The sequence below is a fragment of the Dipodomys merriami genome, unplaced genomic scaffold (genome assembly GCF_024711535.1).
Source record: "Dipodomys merriami isolate MVZ:Mamm:240054 unplaced genomic scaffold, mDipMer1.0.p SCAF_204, whole genome shotgun sequence".
Taxonomy (NCBI): domain Eukaryota; kingdom Metazoa; phylum Chordata; class Mammalia; order Rodentia; family Heteromyidae; genus Dipodomys; species Dipodomys merriami.
Window position 1 is genome coordinate 1,360,789 of NW_027203427.1, and position 15,792 is coordinate 1,376,580.

The 15,792-nt window shown below is 42.2% G+C and overlaps 1 pseudogene; it reads left to right on the top strand.

Annotated features, from left to right (window-relative positions):
• Window positions 1–8,049: 8,049 nt before the first annotated feature.
• LOC138833372 (GDP-Man:Man(3)GlcNAc(2)-PP-Dol alpha-1,2-mannosyltransferase-like) lies at window positions 8,050–15,168 on the top strand (annotated as a pseudogene).
• The last annotated feature ends 624 nt before the right edge of the window (window positions 15,169–15,792 follow it).

Genomic DNA, 15,792 nt, shown 5'->3' on the forward strand with positions numbered 1-15,792 from the left:
CGACCATAGACAAGTGCTCTGAGCACAGTGAGTGACCCATGGCATCCAGGAACCCAGGTGAGTGGCCCAGGCACCTATGTAAACGTGGACATGGTTGACAAATGATGGGGGTGGCCAGGTGGGTGTGTGGAGCTGTGAGGCAGATTCAGGAGTGCCTGGCCTCCAGCACAGATGCCGAGGAGCTCCGCAAATCCTTGAGTCTGCTCTCAATCATTTCAATCACGGCAGAAATCCTTGCCACCACGGGTGTCAGAAGCATAGTGAAGAGTTTTAGGAAGCACCCACAGGTGGCCAGTTTGGCCAAAGAACTGGACAAATACTGGAAGACCTTGGCTGTGCTAAGCCACAAATCAGAGACTCTGAGCCAGGTCCCTGACCAGGATGGAGGTCTAGAGCCCAGGAAGTGTGATCTTGGGCAGGGGGAGGGGCAGAGGGAGGTGGAGGAAGGTGAGAGGGAGCAGGAGGACCTGTTGAAGACGTCAAATGTGGATCTGTCCTCTCAGAGCAGGGCAAGTGAACCCCTGGATGGAGGAGTCCAGGTGTGTGTTTTCCGCGTCTCTGTAGACGTGGCCAGGGGTGGCATGGGGATGCAGACCTCTGAGTAGGTGTGGGGAGCCGTGATGCTGCTCCAAGAGCACCTGGCCTCCAGCACACATTCGGAGGAGCTCCGCAAATCCTTGAGTCTGTTGTCGGTCTTGCTCATCACGGCCGAAATCCTTGGCGCCACGGGTGTCAGAGAGATGTTGAAGGGTTTTAGGAAGCACCCACTGGTGGGTAGTATGGCAAAGGAGCTGGACACACGCTGGGAGACCTTGGCTCTCCTGGGCTGCAACCCAGCGCTTCTTTCAGCGATTCTACAGCAGGTCTCTGAACAGGATGGCGCTCAAGAGCCCAGGAAGGAGGCTCTTGTGCTGTCAGAGTCAGGGTGGGTGCAAGAGAACAAGTTGAAAGGGTCCAGTGTAGTTTGGGGCTCCAGGGGAAAAGCTATGGTGCCCAGGAAGGGAGGCCCCAGCTCTGGGCCAGAGACCCATGGCCTGGGAAGCTGTGTGAGCTCCGGGGACCTGGCAAGCAGACTGCCAGCCCTTGACCCAGGTGGGAGAAGCATCCCCAAGTGACCCCAGCATCCTCTGGGGGCAGCATCAGTCCTTATCATTGGTCCATGGACAGCTCCAGAGGCTCTCAGGACCATGGGCCCACTGGTACCGGGGGCATGCCTGGCATTGGGTGCCCTCCCAAACCGTAGGTCCGGGACTCACCAAGGTGCCCAAAAGAGGGAACCCCAGTGACAGGACAAAGCCAGACAAAGAGGGGTGCTGATCCTCTGTGGAGGAGAAAGGAGGATTAGGCCCTCTAAGGTCAGATTTCTGGCAACCCAGAGAAGCTGTGTGGGGGCAATCACCAGAGTGAATCCCAGCAACAGCAGGAATTCCACTCACCTCCACAGTCTTTTGAGGATGCCCTTAACCAGACTCAGCTGCTGCCGAGGAGACAGAGGATCAGGGTCAGGATTCGTGCTCCTGCTTCAGCTCCAGGAGGTTTGAAAGGGAAAGGTCTGAACCATGGCCCCAGTAGACCCTCAGATTCGGTGCATAGCTCAGTCTGGAGGGTGAGCACAGGACAACTGGCCCCAGCCCCAGCCAACTATACAGCCAGTGTCACCAATTCCACACAAGAAGCCAGGGTGTCAATGGTGCTGTTCAGCACTGAAACCCCTAATTTCCCTGGGTTGCAGGTCAACTTGGGTGAGCTGCCTGACCTGCAGTGGATGTCCCCATTCCCTCCACCTGGGCTCAGAGCCTCTGTGCCCTGGAAAGTGGGAGAAGGAGAAGGAAAGGGGGAGGGGAAGGGGCAGCCATGCCTTTTGTCAGAATGTCCCTGAAGATGCCTCTGTACTGCGAACCAAAGAGCGGGTCCCTCGCTCCCTGGCGCACCCAGGATGTCCAGGGCCTCCCACAACACAGTGCTCCAGCCAGTCCCAGGCCGCCCTGCATTCTCCTCGCTCCAGTTTCCAGGACTTACACCCCTTCTCCGCACCAGCATCAAGGTAACACTCACCCCAGGCCCGTGACACATAGGGTTTGCAAGCAGTGAGTGCCAGGGTCTAGTCTGCCCAATCCAAGAAGAGCAGAGGGAAATGGGTCCAGAAGCGTCTACACCCACCTCCAGAAAAGCCTCCTGGCCCTGGTGCAATTTTCTTGGCCAGACTGTAAGGCCAGCCATGTCCCGAGGAAGCAAGGTCATGCCCGAACTGGCCCACACTGTGAGTGTGCACATCGCCAACCACCTGACAAGTGCTGCTGGCAGTGCACCTCAGCCAGGAGTTGGAGGTATAGGAGGAGGAAGGGGTGCTGTTAGTGTTGCTAGTGCTGGTGGGGGTTGAGGATCGAGTGGTCTGGGAGGCAGGATGTTTCATCCACAAGCTCAGACAACAGCCTGTGCCCCTTCTGCTATCACCATGGCTACCCCCAGGGCCATGGGCAACTCCAGAAAGGCCGCTGATATAAGAACTGCCAGGCTATGGTCAAGACCATTCGCGAGGACAATCAAGGCAATGGCAAGTTCCCCTGGTGATGAGATCGAGAAGCCTAGATTAACAGGGAGATATCCAAAGGACACTGCCAACTGGCTTTCCCATGCCTCTGCCAGTGCTATAGTCTCACAATATGTCCACTCTTACCTTACCCTGGGACCCTAGCACCTCATGGCTCCTCCTCCCTCCTTAACTCCCACACTTATACAATTGAAGGAAGCTGACTTAAGGAACAGGTATATCTCATTGGATTGGGTTTAGAAGATATATTCATTAATATGCCTTAATACTCTCGGGGAGGGATGGTTTTCTCCCATTCATAGGGAATAGCTGTGTGAAGATGCCGCATGTGTCCACACACAGACCCACATAGTGCACACATTGTGCAAATCAGTGTGGATAGGGAAAGCAGTCAAACATGGCCAAAATCAGTGAAATTAATTTTATACCAATATATAAAAGAATACTGAAATACTGTGGAGGGATTTCAAATCACAGAGAATATCTGTATAAAGCAAAGTATAGACACACACATGTATACAACAAACACACACAATCAGTGTGTTTGTGTGTCTCAGGCTCAAATAAAGCACAGACTACACAGTGGGCCTCTGGATAGGGAAAAGTAATCACATGTTTTACAAAGAGAGGAAAAGCTGGAGGATCTCTGACTCAAGATTTCTATCCTAGGTACTCAGGAGCTTGGGATCAGAAGACCATGATTCCAAAAAGACCAGATAGGAAAGTACAGGAGCCTGTCATCTCCACTGAACTACTCTTCCCCAAAGGCATTCCACCCTCACAATCATTGCTGGAAGTGGAGCTTTGGCTCAAGTGATAGAGCACTATCCTTGAGGAAGGAAACTTCAGCAAGGGCAACCAGGCCCTGAGTTCAAGCCCCAGGACCAGAGCCAAACAAAAAGTGACAATTAAAATTTTATGAAAAATCTTGTAAATTAAAAAGGGTTTAAATATTTTTAAGAATAGCCAGGTGAAAGATGATTCATGGAAAAGCTGAGAGACAGGTGGTGTCCCTCAACCTGGGTTCCAACTGGTGAGGCAGCTGGAGAGGCACACTGGAGCCAAGGGGTTCACAGCCAGGCTGCCTGAGAAACCAACACTTCATGTCCTAGGAAACATTGTGTGTGAGGGTTGGAGGCAGAGGGAAGAGGAGGAGGAAGCAGTGGAACATCATCTTTATCGGCACAGGTGTGGATGGACAGTACTTCCAGGTGCTTGATAAACCTGAGGCAACCACCCCTGTCCACACCACATTATATACGTCAAGAGGGAGAGGCTCCAACAGCACTGGTCTTGCAAAGTCCCCCCTTTCATTTTCCCTAGAATGCCAGAGATTGGCATGTAGGATATAGAGAGTTGTTAGCTACCATTGATCTCATGCCTTCATTCAGTGGGCTCTGGTGGGAATGTGATGGCTGTCAATGACATGAGTGCAAAAAGAGGTCTAGGGTGTTTCTTGTGAGCAATGAATGATGAAGAGCCAGTAGTCTGGCTCTCATATAGTGTTGAACATCTGCAAGATTCACAGGAGTGTAATTTATTGTCTGTAGCTAACAATGTCCTGTGCTGATCCCATGCAAGGAAACCTGATGCTCAGTCACTCCCCTCATCACAGGTAAAAAGAGCTTCCAAACTGCTTTCTGCTTCAAGGGGTAGATTAACACAGCTGGGTTTAGGAACATGTTGCATGCTGTGACATGATAATTGAAGATCCATCAGGGTTTCCCCAACATGGAGCAGAGGTAGTAGGAATCCATGTTCATCAGTCAGATCTGCATTAGGGATGATCTGTCTAACCATAGGAAGCAAAGACACCTGAGCCTGTGCAAGATTTTATCTTTCTCCATAGCAACATGCAGCCCTCTTGCACACTGTCATTAGTTGATTATCCCATAACAGACACTGACCCTGTAACTAAGAATGTACTGGATTATGGCTCAGATGTTTCCTTTTACCTTTACCCCCAGAAGTTTCCACGACAAATGTAACCTTGTGTCGAATATAAATTAATCAAATAATTGGGGAAAATAAAAACTTAGTGACCATCAGTCTAAATAGAACGAATGATGTTTACTGTGACATCTTAAACTCACTGGTCCTTATTCTTCTGCTTTCTTGTGATGATATTAATATACACCTTTATTTTATTCTTTAAACATGTTTTATAGGCAGAGTACTTAATTGCTACTCCCATGACAACAACATTTTAAGGGGGTTAAAAATCCCTTTCAATAATGGTTTAAAGTGATAGCATTTTTTGTGATCATCACAAAAATAAAAATGTAATCAAACAATATATCAATACATTATTCTGACAATATTACCATCCGAATTTGAAAATAAATATGATTTGTTTATTTGGTAGGAACTTATGCAAATATATGCTTTCCTTTTGATTTCTTTTAAAATATTGCAGTATGACTAGTTCTCAATAATGCTTGTCATTTCAAAATTTACATGGTATAATGAAAATAAAAGAACACTTCCATTACCATGGTAAGATAAAAAAGACTTTGGTCAAGAGAGTACATTAGTTTAGAGAAATATCTCAAGATAATGGAAATTTCTAGTAACTCTAATTGAGAAAAACTGGAATTTGACATTAGAGCTTCCTGAATTCCATGGTATTTACTATCATCTGGTCCTTACACCAGCAGAACACTAGGGGTCACTCAAGTCATATATGTCCAGACATTTTTCTCATTAAAACTTCTGGACTAACTTTTTCCAGCTTCATTCAAAGGATAGGAGGAGAAAAACAAAGGAGAGGGTAATAATGCTTGACAAGAAATGTACTCATTACATTACTCATGTAACTATAACCCCATCTACACAGCATCTTTTCAATAAAATAAAAATTTAAAAGGCACAAATGGCTCCCACTTCTAATTCTACCTAATTGAGGGTTGAAAATATGTGGTTTGAAGGCCATCCTGGACAAAAAGTTCACAAGACCCCTTCTAAGCTGATAGTGCTGCACACAGTGCTGTGTAGCTTTTTTCCTAAGCTATGGAATGGGGGTAAGATTTGGAGGATTGCATTTCCAATTGTGTTATTTGAAACTCATATTCACCTTTTGCTGCAACCTTACTTTTGTAAATTTTATTTTATTGTAAAAATGCTGTACAGAGGGGTTACATTTACATGAGTAAGGCAGTGAGTACATTTCCTGTTGAGCATTGTTACTTTTTCCCAAGTTTTTCTCCCTCTATCCCTTTCCTCCTCCACCACCCTCACCCCTTCACCCTCCCTTCCCCCCACCCCCGCTCCTCCCAAAGTTATAAAGTTCATTTCCAATATACTCTCTTGTGAATAGGTTGCAATGTGTCATCCTATGTCTTTGTTTCACAATTTTGTTAGTCTTCTTCCCCTCCCCAAATTAGACAAATGTATATATAAGATGCACTGTATCAAAATCAAGTACAGTAACAACAGGGGATGTACCCTAGGGGGAAGAACATACAAAGGAAAGAAAATAATCACATTAAATATAACAACAATAAAGAAAGACCTCTGATGTCCATATCTTGGGTTTCATTTCACTTAGCATCATGTTATATGGTCACATGTACCTGGCTTTTGAGCTTTTTCTGCTCATCTGATAAATTGTCCTATCCACACATGAATTATTATAAATGAGGGAAACCATGGGTCTGGTTTACTCCACCTTAGATCTCTGGGACTGACTGTCTCTTTTTGCCAGTCCTGTACTTGAACTCAGGGCCTGGATGCAATCCCTGGCCCTCTCTGTGCTCAAGGTTAGTGCTCTACCACTTGAGTCACAGCATCACTTCTGGATTTTTCTGTGTACGTGGTACTGAGGAATTGAACCCAGGGCTTCATGCATACCAGGCAAGCACTCTACCACATAGCCACATTCCGAGCCCAGGACTGAATGACTGTCTTATTTCACCATTGGTCGGGTGATTCTTTCTCCATCCTCATATACACTCTTTTTCCACCTGCAACTGAGAGCTATTCCTCTAATTGTTCTTCTCTCAAATGATAATCAGGAGACCTTGTCTGCACCGGGAGTGCATGTTTATAATAAGCCAGGTCCAGCATCAAAGCTCTATTCATTATGTGGAGGTGGTAGAGGAAAACATGAATTTATTTCTATAATCTGCTTTGGCTCCAAAAGTGTGTGAAATAGTTCAGTGAGCAGGGTTTCTATAGGAACCTGTCATGTAGGGCCTGGTACAGATGGACTCTGACTTTGGCAATGCCTGGTCTGTGAGCTATTGGCCTTTGGGGAGCAGTGTTATCTTTGTGCACCTGCAGCAACTGCTTGGACTCACAATAAGATGGTGGATTCATTGTCAAGCAAATGTCCTGTCTGTGTCTTTCCAGTTGTGACATCCAGCACTAAGGTGCAGAGCTTCCTCACATGCTGGACTCCAGGTGGGAGCCTTCCGCATCGTACTCTGGATTTATCACCTGTGGCATTTTCCCTTGTCTTTTCTGGGCTTTGCAGCTCCGGTGTCCCACTTCACACTTCACTATGTTACATGTCATCCTTTCAGTGCTTGTTTATGTCATAAACTCTAAGTTCAATCAGTGAAAACTTTAATTACAAATTCCATTAAATGGGAGGTACTGTAGGAATTTACAGTTTTAAGAGGCAGAGTAAATTGAAGTTTAGTTCAGCATTGGTTTAGAGAATAGCTCAGGTTCTGAGGAGGAATGACTTGGATTAAGAACAATAAGAACAATGTCATCAAGACTTCTGGAGACTTCCAGCTCAGAAATGTACAATGATAATATGGCTATGCCTGTAGCCAGGTCCTTTCAGTATACAGAGAGCCAATGTCTGATGTTAAGTCTACTGGATGATGGTGGTGGGAAATTATATTCAGAAACAGAGGACAGCAACCTGGAGTTGATAGCAAAACCCAATGGCTAGCCTGTACACCGTACACCATAGCACAATACTGCACATACTTTAATTTCATACTTTTCATTGTCTTTCATTAAGTCTTAATTGATACTTGTCTATCATCTATTTGTTTAACTGTCAATCTCTCTATCAACCTACATACCCATGTAGCTTGAGTAATTGAGTGATTGTATCCATAATTAACAAACGGATTCAAGGAAACCAAAGACTTAGAAAATCTGATCTAAATAATTAATTCTACATTTTGGAACTGTTTTTGCTTGAAAAATTGACTTAGATAAAATGCTATCATGAAAAGTGTGTCATCACCCATGTGTAAATTAAAGTTCATTGTATTTAACCAGAGAGGCATTCTGTCCACTGAGCCCCAGAGAGAAACACATTCTCTTCAGGCACTACAGTGCTACCCTGGTATGGTTTTTTTGTATCTGTGACATCGTGTCTGGGCTGAGATACTGAAATCTGCCATGCTGGTACAGCTGTGCTGTCCCCTTCCAACCCCTACTGATTTGCATGTGCCCAGAGCACAGCCCACTGCCCTGAGCAGTTCTTGAAAGCTGCTCACATCCTGGACAGGAGTCAGTCCTCGTCAGAACACAGGATGGACATGAAGGCCCCTGCTCAGTTCCTGGGGCTCCTGCTGCTCTGGATTACAGGTAAGGAAAGACAGTGCTGGGAATTTACTCAGAGCATTGTTTTCAGGGAATTGTTTATACAAATTTGTAATTATTATTTTTATGTTTCCAATATCAGGTGCCAGATGTGACATCCAGATGACCCAGTCTCCCTCGTCCCTGTCTGCGTCTCTAGGAGACACAGTCTCCATCATTTGCAGGGCTAGTCAGAGTGTTAACATTTGGTTACATTGGTATCAGCAGAAATCAGGGAAAGCTCCAAAGCTACTGATTTATAAAGCATCCAATTTGCAATCTGGAATTCCATCCAGGTTCAGTGGCAGTGGATCTGGGACAGATTTCACTCTCACCATCAGCAGCCTTCAGCCTGAAGACTTTGCAACTTATTACTGTCAACAGGGTAATAGTTACCCTCCCACAGTGATACAAGCCATAACAAAAACCTCCCAGGGAAGCAGAAGTGAGAGGCTGAGCTGCCCCCACTGCTCCTCCTGGTGCCTCCACCTGCTGACAGAGCTTCTCAGATGCAGCCAGGCTCTGATGGTCATTTGAAGATTTTGGTAGAAAAGGTTATGGACAATCTTCTCCAGCTTACCTCTCTTTCTTGATGCTCAGCCTCAGCAGCATGGCCCTGGCTGTGCCTCTCCTGTCTTGCAAGAGACACAGACTTGTACTTCTGAGGAGTCTGGGATGTGGTATCCAGTTGGGATCACTCAGTAAATGGGAAACTATTATAGGTATATCAAAAGGATTTTTAGATCAAAATGTAAAGAATTTTTGTAGCTCATGAGGTTCTGACCCAGTGATAGACATTTGGTTTAACATAACAAACCTGAGATTTCTAACAAGTTTTCATACTTAGTTGATTTTTGGCAAGGGTGTGGAAGCAATGCAATGGAGGAAGGAACATCTAAACTATTAGAAATGCCTACTTAGCCTATCCATCTAAGTAACAATGGTTCTTTCATATGTAATAAAAAGAAGTTTTGGATCAAATAAAAACATCTGAAATGTTCCAATGAAACTCAAATGATTCTTAGCTATCTCAGTACACATGCAAAGAAGACACAGATACTCTTTAGTCCCATTCCTAGAAATGGTTTCCTGCTCAGCTCCAGTTGCTGCTGATGTTCTGGATCCTGGGTTAAGCACAAATGATGAAGGAAATGGTGTGGGAAGATGAACTCTGGGCTCAATGATCCCATTGTCCATTCTGTACATATGTGATATGCAGTCATCTATTCCAGAGTGAAGCATATACTGTTCATCCATGAGAATGTGAAGGTTCCAGAAAAAATAAGAACTTCTACTCTAGAGAAGGCTGATACAGAAAGAGAGGAGGGATGGACAGGAGATATTGATGGATGATGTTTGGTCCAGTACACATATAATTGTCCATCAATCTGTTGGAGGCTCAGAGTAGATCTAGAGGAGATGAAGAATGACAGACAGGGGTAGTGGATCCACTGGATCCTGAAATAATGGGAGAGAAGTGGAAGATCATAAAACATCTCAGTAAATATTTTCAGAATATTTCCTATTTATTCATTTCATGGTGAACTTTTTTTTTAACAAAGTGATACTTTTCTTTTGTGGCAGGAGATTAAAGCCTAGCCTTACATATGATGCATCCAATATCAAATTTTGTATAATGCAGTAAGTGAATTTTAAATTAATAAAAGTATGTGGAAGTACATAGGAAGTTGGTAGAGAGACAGTAGTGAGACAGAATATATACAGAAGCGCTTAAATAAACTACAACTTGGACAAATGAAGTGTGATTATTTTCTGTATTTGACAATGATTTCACTATGGTGAGATGACATTTTCTTCTCCCCAAAATGTTAACTTTGATAAACATATTTTTGCCAATCCTAAGACTTGAACTGTAGGCCTGAGCACTGTCCCTGAGATGTTGCTCAAGGCTAGTACTGTACCACTTGAGCCATAGCTTCACTTCTGGCTTTTTGTGGTTAATTGGACAAAAATGTTTCATGGGCTTTCCTGTCTGGGATGGCTTCAAATTACAACTATTAAAGTTCAGCCTCCTAAATAGTTAGAATTACACACTTGATTAAGCTGTGACAGGTTTTGACAAAACTTAAGATATATTTTAAATTGTTCATTGTTATTATGGTTATTTACTACCATTGTTTTGACAAAACTATTCATTGATATTATAGTTATTTACTACTAATGTGATAAATGAAATTTAAATATAAATAAATCATTTTTACTGGATCTTGTGACCTTATTACAAAGTCAATAACAATGATGCAGTTTGTGTTTAGATGCCCAATTAGGGACATTATTAAAGTCTAGTGAATGCTTTCTGTCAATTTGTATATTAATAATATCCTCCTTTTATATGTTTTAATTCTGTAATTTTGTTTCAATCTGTTTTCCTACATAGGAAATTATATTGTGCTGGTCTATTTAGACTCAGCATTGTCCTGGTGCTCCTGCCTTACTAGAGCTACTGGATGTGGTCTGTGTTGTCTAAAGTTCGGAAAGATTTCCAAACTTCTTCCTTCCTTGAAAGCAGAGACAGATCTTAAACCCACAGAAAAAAATGCATCTGCTCCTCCTGCTCATGGAGCGTGGGGGAGAGCTTTAATTTCCAATGGAGGTGATACTTGTGATTTGGGTCCCTTGGGAAAGGAAGGTGTTCAGAAATGAGATACATGCAGTATCTCTAGAGTAAGGACATCTGACTCCAAACACAGCAGTTACTTTTCCTTAATTCTCACCAAAGGAAAAATTGCCATGTTAATGAGACACAATATTATTTGAGAATGGTAACAAACAGGTCACTGTGCGGTGTTATCTCATCGGAGTCAGTCAAGAGAACCCATGGTCCCATCCTGCTCTGGATCCCACTGTCACTCATCTCAAGGGGAGGGCATATAGGTGCACCCAGAAGTATTCATCCAAGTCACAGAACTCACTTTAGTCTGCCAGGATGTGGACCCTAAACCACAACATCTGGCACACTGGGAACTATTCAGCTGCATTATTCTTCCTCTTTCTTAATGATGGGCAAGGCAGAGATACACTTAGTTATTCCTTATATTCTTAAAAATGGCAATATTCTGAAAGTCAAGGGTCTCAAGGAATGCTTGGTGAGTAGGCTATATTTTAAAATAATTTTAATAGAAGAAAATATGTCAGGATTCTCCTTGATCTTCCTTTTTCCTCAACTGAATTTTCACATTGGATATTTAGATAAAATTTTGGGTTATCCCATAAGATCATGACGTGAACTCAGTGGTCATTTGCTAAAGAAATATATGTTCTCTGGCCCTGGAGGGTGGAAGTGGGATATGAATGTTCTGCACAGCTGACCCAACACTTAGCTTCTTACTAGATTTTGATGAAGCATAAGAGAAGTCTTCCTTTGAACTTAAGCACTGATTATACCAATACATGAAAACAGCTTTTGCTGTGTACTAACATGAAATATGGACTCCTGGCTATGGCTGCTCCTCATGGAGACAAGGCAAGACAAAGAGGGTCTAAAATAAAGTTAAAAATTTTATGAGAACCAGACTCTATATGAAGAGAAAGAATAGGTGTGGAGATATCACTTACAAACTAACATAAGTGAATAAAATAATTTCTTGATCATCTGCCTTATAAAAGAGAGAGAAATATTAAGAATTCTGTTGTTAGTCTAGTTAAGATTTACTTTGAAGAAGTGTTTTTACAATTGTAAAAATTACTATGTCAAGTTTAGTATTCTCTGACATTTCTCTGTCATTTATGTGTTATGAGCTTACTCTCTGTAAGGAGGTTTGCTACCCTCTGTGAAAATTTTTTAGACATGAGTGATCTTAATGAGTTTAATTTATTAAACCTTCTCTAACATTGGTTGGTAACTTAGTAATCAAAAGTTAACCTTGTTTCAGTGATATCAGATAAGCTCAGCTAGCTTTTTCCACTTCACCAAGTACAAACTATGGTGTTATTGTATAGAACTCTTGAGAAACAATACTAAAGTGTAATATTGCTTTCTCTAGAATGACTAGAAGGAGGCAAATCCAAACAGCTATTATCATAGATTGCTGGATACAAATTTCCATCTCATTTGGTCTCTAGTGCATTACATTTTTCCACAGTTCCAGCCATCCACTGGGGAAAAGAGGTTGTTCTGCCCATTGTGGAGCCATCATGGTCTTTATTGGTCTTCTTCCAAAGATAGAAGACGAAGACACTCAAGTTACTTTATTTGCAAGAGAGATACCCTTGCACTCCTCTTCACTCCTCTCACACTGTTGTACTCACCTGATGATTTTCATAGTGCCCTTAAGGAGAACTGTACAACCTGAGTCTGAGATAAAGGCTCAGCTTGTCCTTGCCACCACTGATGAGAACTTTTCAATTCACTGCTAAAAATGAAGTTATGTGTTCATGTCTTGGGTCTGCTAATGCTCTTTATTAGTGGTAAGGTCAGAGGAAGATGAGGATGGATAAAGAGGTTGAAGGTGAGACCTCAGGACCACTGGATCTATTCAGGCACTATTCATAGGTTAGGTACACAAAAATTGTATTCCGGGATGGAGCAGATGAAGTTAATTATATGAGAATGAAAAACATTTCAGATGGAACAAGTCCTGAGCTTTGATGACAATTATAAAAAACATGTAATGGGAAGTATATGTAATATCTAGAGACTCATTTACACTTTGTAAAATCTGTGTATTTTTTTTCAAATGTTGAATGATTTTGTAATATGAGGAAAAACCCTGACAATGATTGGGAATGGATATGTACCCAAAGGAAATTACAGAAAGTTCTGCATTGTTCATACGTAAGCATATATATCTAGTTATTATAATTTCAGAATCCATGGGAATATTGTGATGCCTCTGACTCCACTCTCCCTGCCTGTCACCCTTGACTTCCATCTCCTACATTTATACTCTGAGTCTTCTACATAGCAATGGATACACCTATTTGAATTGTTTCCTTCAATAGCTGGGCAAGGCTCCACAGTCACTGATCTGTACAGTTGCAAATTGATGTTCTGGGTTCCCAAACATTGACAATCAACAAAGTGAAGACTGAAGATACTGAAGTTTATTTTTGCATGCAAAGTATATGTCTTCCTCCCACAGTGATATGTCCCTAAATTAAAAAAAAATCTCTATTGGGTTTGGACTAGCAGTCCTATTTAAAAGCTTGTCTAGGGAGCATATAGCAAATTCTCTGAACTTAAGAAGGAGGAAGGGTTTGGAAGATGACAGAATATATCATACCCAAGACCTTGGACAATTAGAATGTTGGCTCCATGGCTACTTCAGCTTTCAGCAATTTCCAGAACCAGAATCTATAATCTTCCTGTACTGTTTACAGTATCACTAAGGAACCTATAGGCCATTTCTATAGGTTGGACAGAAATTGCAGAATCAAACCCATCAAAATGATTCAAGAAAAGTTAGTAGCGAGGAATTGAGGAATGAGCCACTAAGCTGGGCTTAAAAGTGAGATTATTTGTTTGCTTTTTTTGTTTTTTAAAAAAGCAAAACTATAGAGAAAGTCAATGTGATACTTCTCAATATCACAACCTCATTCTTCACTGAGATAGAAGAAGCAATCCAAAACATATGGAGAAGTTGGTGGCTACCACTGGGAGCTGGTGCTTGTGCGAATTATTGCGGTTTTTTATTCATTGTTCCTCCCGGGACTAATTGTATGTGGAGCTTTATGTATATGTTTAGTCCTTGTCCTTTGTGGAATCAGACTGATGCTACAAAGGAAGAAAATGTCATTATCAACCAGCAAAAATGGGAGAAAGCAGATGGTGATTGCATTTTTTCATCCATATTGCAATGCTGGTGGTGGAGGAGAAAGAGTTTTATGGTGTACTTTAAGAACCCTTCAGAAAAAGTAGGTATCCTAAGGCAGTATACATTGTTTATACTGGTGATGTTAATGTCGGTGTTCAACAGATACTAGAAGGTGCTTTCAAAAGATTTAACATCAGATTAATTCGTGCAGTGAAATTTGTGTTCTTACAAGAAACACTACCTTGTGGAAGATTCATGCTACCCTCACTTCACACTCTTGAGCTAAAGTCTTGGCTCCATTGTCCTTGGCTGGGAGGCGCTGATGCACTATGTTCCTGATGTTTACATTGATTCCATGGGCCATGCGTTCACATCCCCTCTGTTTAAGTATGTAGGAGGTTACCGAGGTGGAAGTTATGTTCATTACCCCACTATCAGCACTGACATGCTGTCTGTGGTGAAGAATCAAAGTGCTGGGTTTAATAATGCAGCCTTCATTACCAGGAATCCTTTTCACAGCAAAGTAAAATTCATCTACTACTATTTGTTTGCTTGTAATTATGGGCTTGTTGGTTCTTGTAGTGATGTGGTCATTGTGAATTCTTCTTGGACCCTAAACCATATTCTTGCAATTTAGAAGGTTGGGCATTGTACTAACATTGTTTTTCCACCTTGTGATGTACAGACATTTCTGGACATTCCCTTACATGAGAAACAGAAAACATTTACTGGTTTCCATTGGCCAGTTTAGGCCTGAAATGAATCAGTCTTTGCAGATCAGAGCCTTTGCTAAATTGCTGTATAAGAAGGCAGCTGAGTCACCCTTTCTATGCAAACTCATCCTCATTGGATGGTGTTGTCACAAAGAAGATGAACTCAGGGTAAACCAACTGAGAAGGCTGGCTGAGTATTTAGGGGTTCAAGAACACATGGAATTTAAAAATTCCACTTGAGGAATTAAAGAATGACTTGTCTGAAGCAATGATTGGTCTGCACACCATGTGGAATGAGCATTTTGGGATTGGAGTTGTGGAGTGTATGGCAGCTGGCACAATTATCCTTGCACACAACTCAGGGGGTCCAAAGCTGGACATCGTTATTCCTCATGAAGGAGATATAACTGGATTGCTGGCTGAGACCGAAGATGGCTATGCTGAGACTATGGCTCATATTCTCCCCCTGTCTGCAGAAAAGAGACTCCAGATCAGAAAAAATGCTCATGCATCTGTAAACACATTCTTGGACCAAGAGTTTGAAGTGACATTCCTGTCATCTGTGGAGAAGTTATTTAAATAATCCTAGATCTGTATATATTAAAGGTATTTTATATTAAATAGTTGGGTTTATAAATATATGTCAGAGTTAAAGCACATGCTCCATATGGGTGAGGGCCTGGGTTCAATCCCCAGCACCAAAACTTAAAATGGTTAAATACCCCTTCATATGTAAATACTTTTCTATACTTATTTCTGTTATAATCAAGTTAGTCTGAACAGTGTTCTTAGCAGTATGTGTGTAGAAAAGGTATTTATTTCATTGAGAAAAGGCCAAATTACCTAAATGGAAAATGCACACTTACATAATCTAACATAACAATTTAGATTAATATGTGGTCTTCAGTTTTACAAAATACAGAACTGAAAGAAAACATTAACAACTGAATTTGGTATAATCCTTATTTTTATGTTTTATCTGTTTTTTTTTTGTTTTGTTTTTGTTTTTATCTGTCAGTCATTGGGCTTGAAATCTGGGCCTGGGCGCTGTCCCTCAGCTCTTCAGCTCAAGATGAAAGCTCTACAGCTTGAGCTACAGCGCCACCTCCGGTTTTCTAGTGGTTTATTGGAGATAGGAGTCTCAGTCTTTCCTGCCCGGGCTGGCTTTAAACCACAATCCTCAGATCTCAGCCTCCTGAGTAGTTAG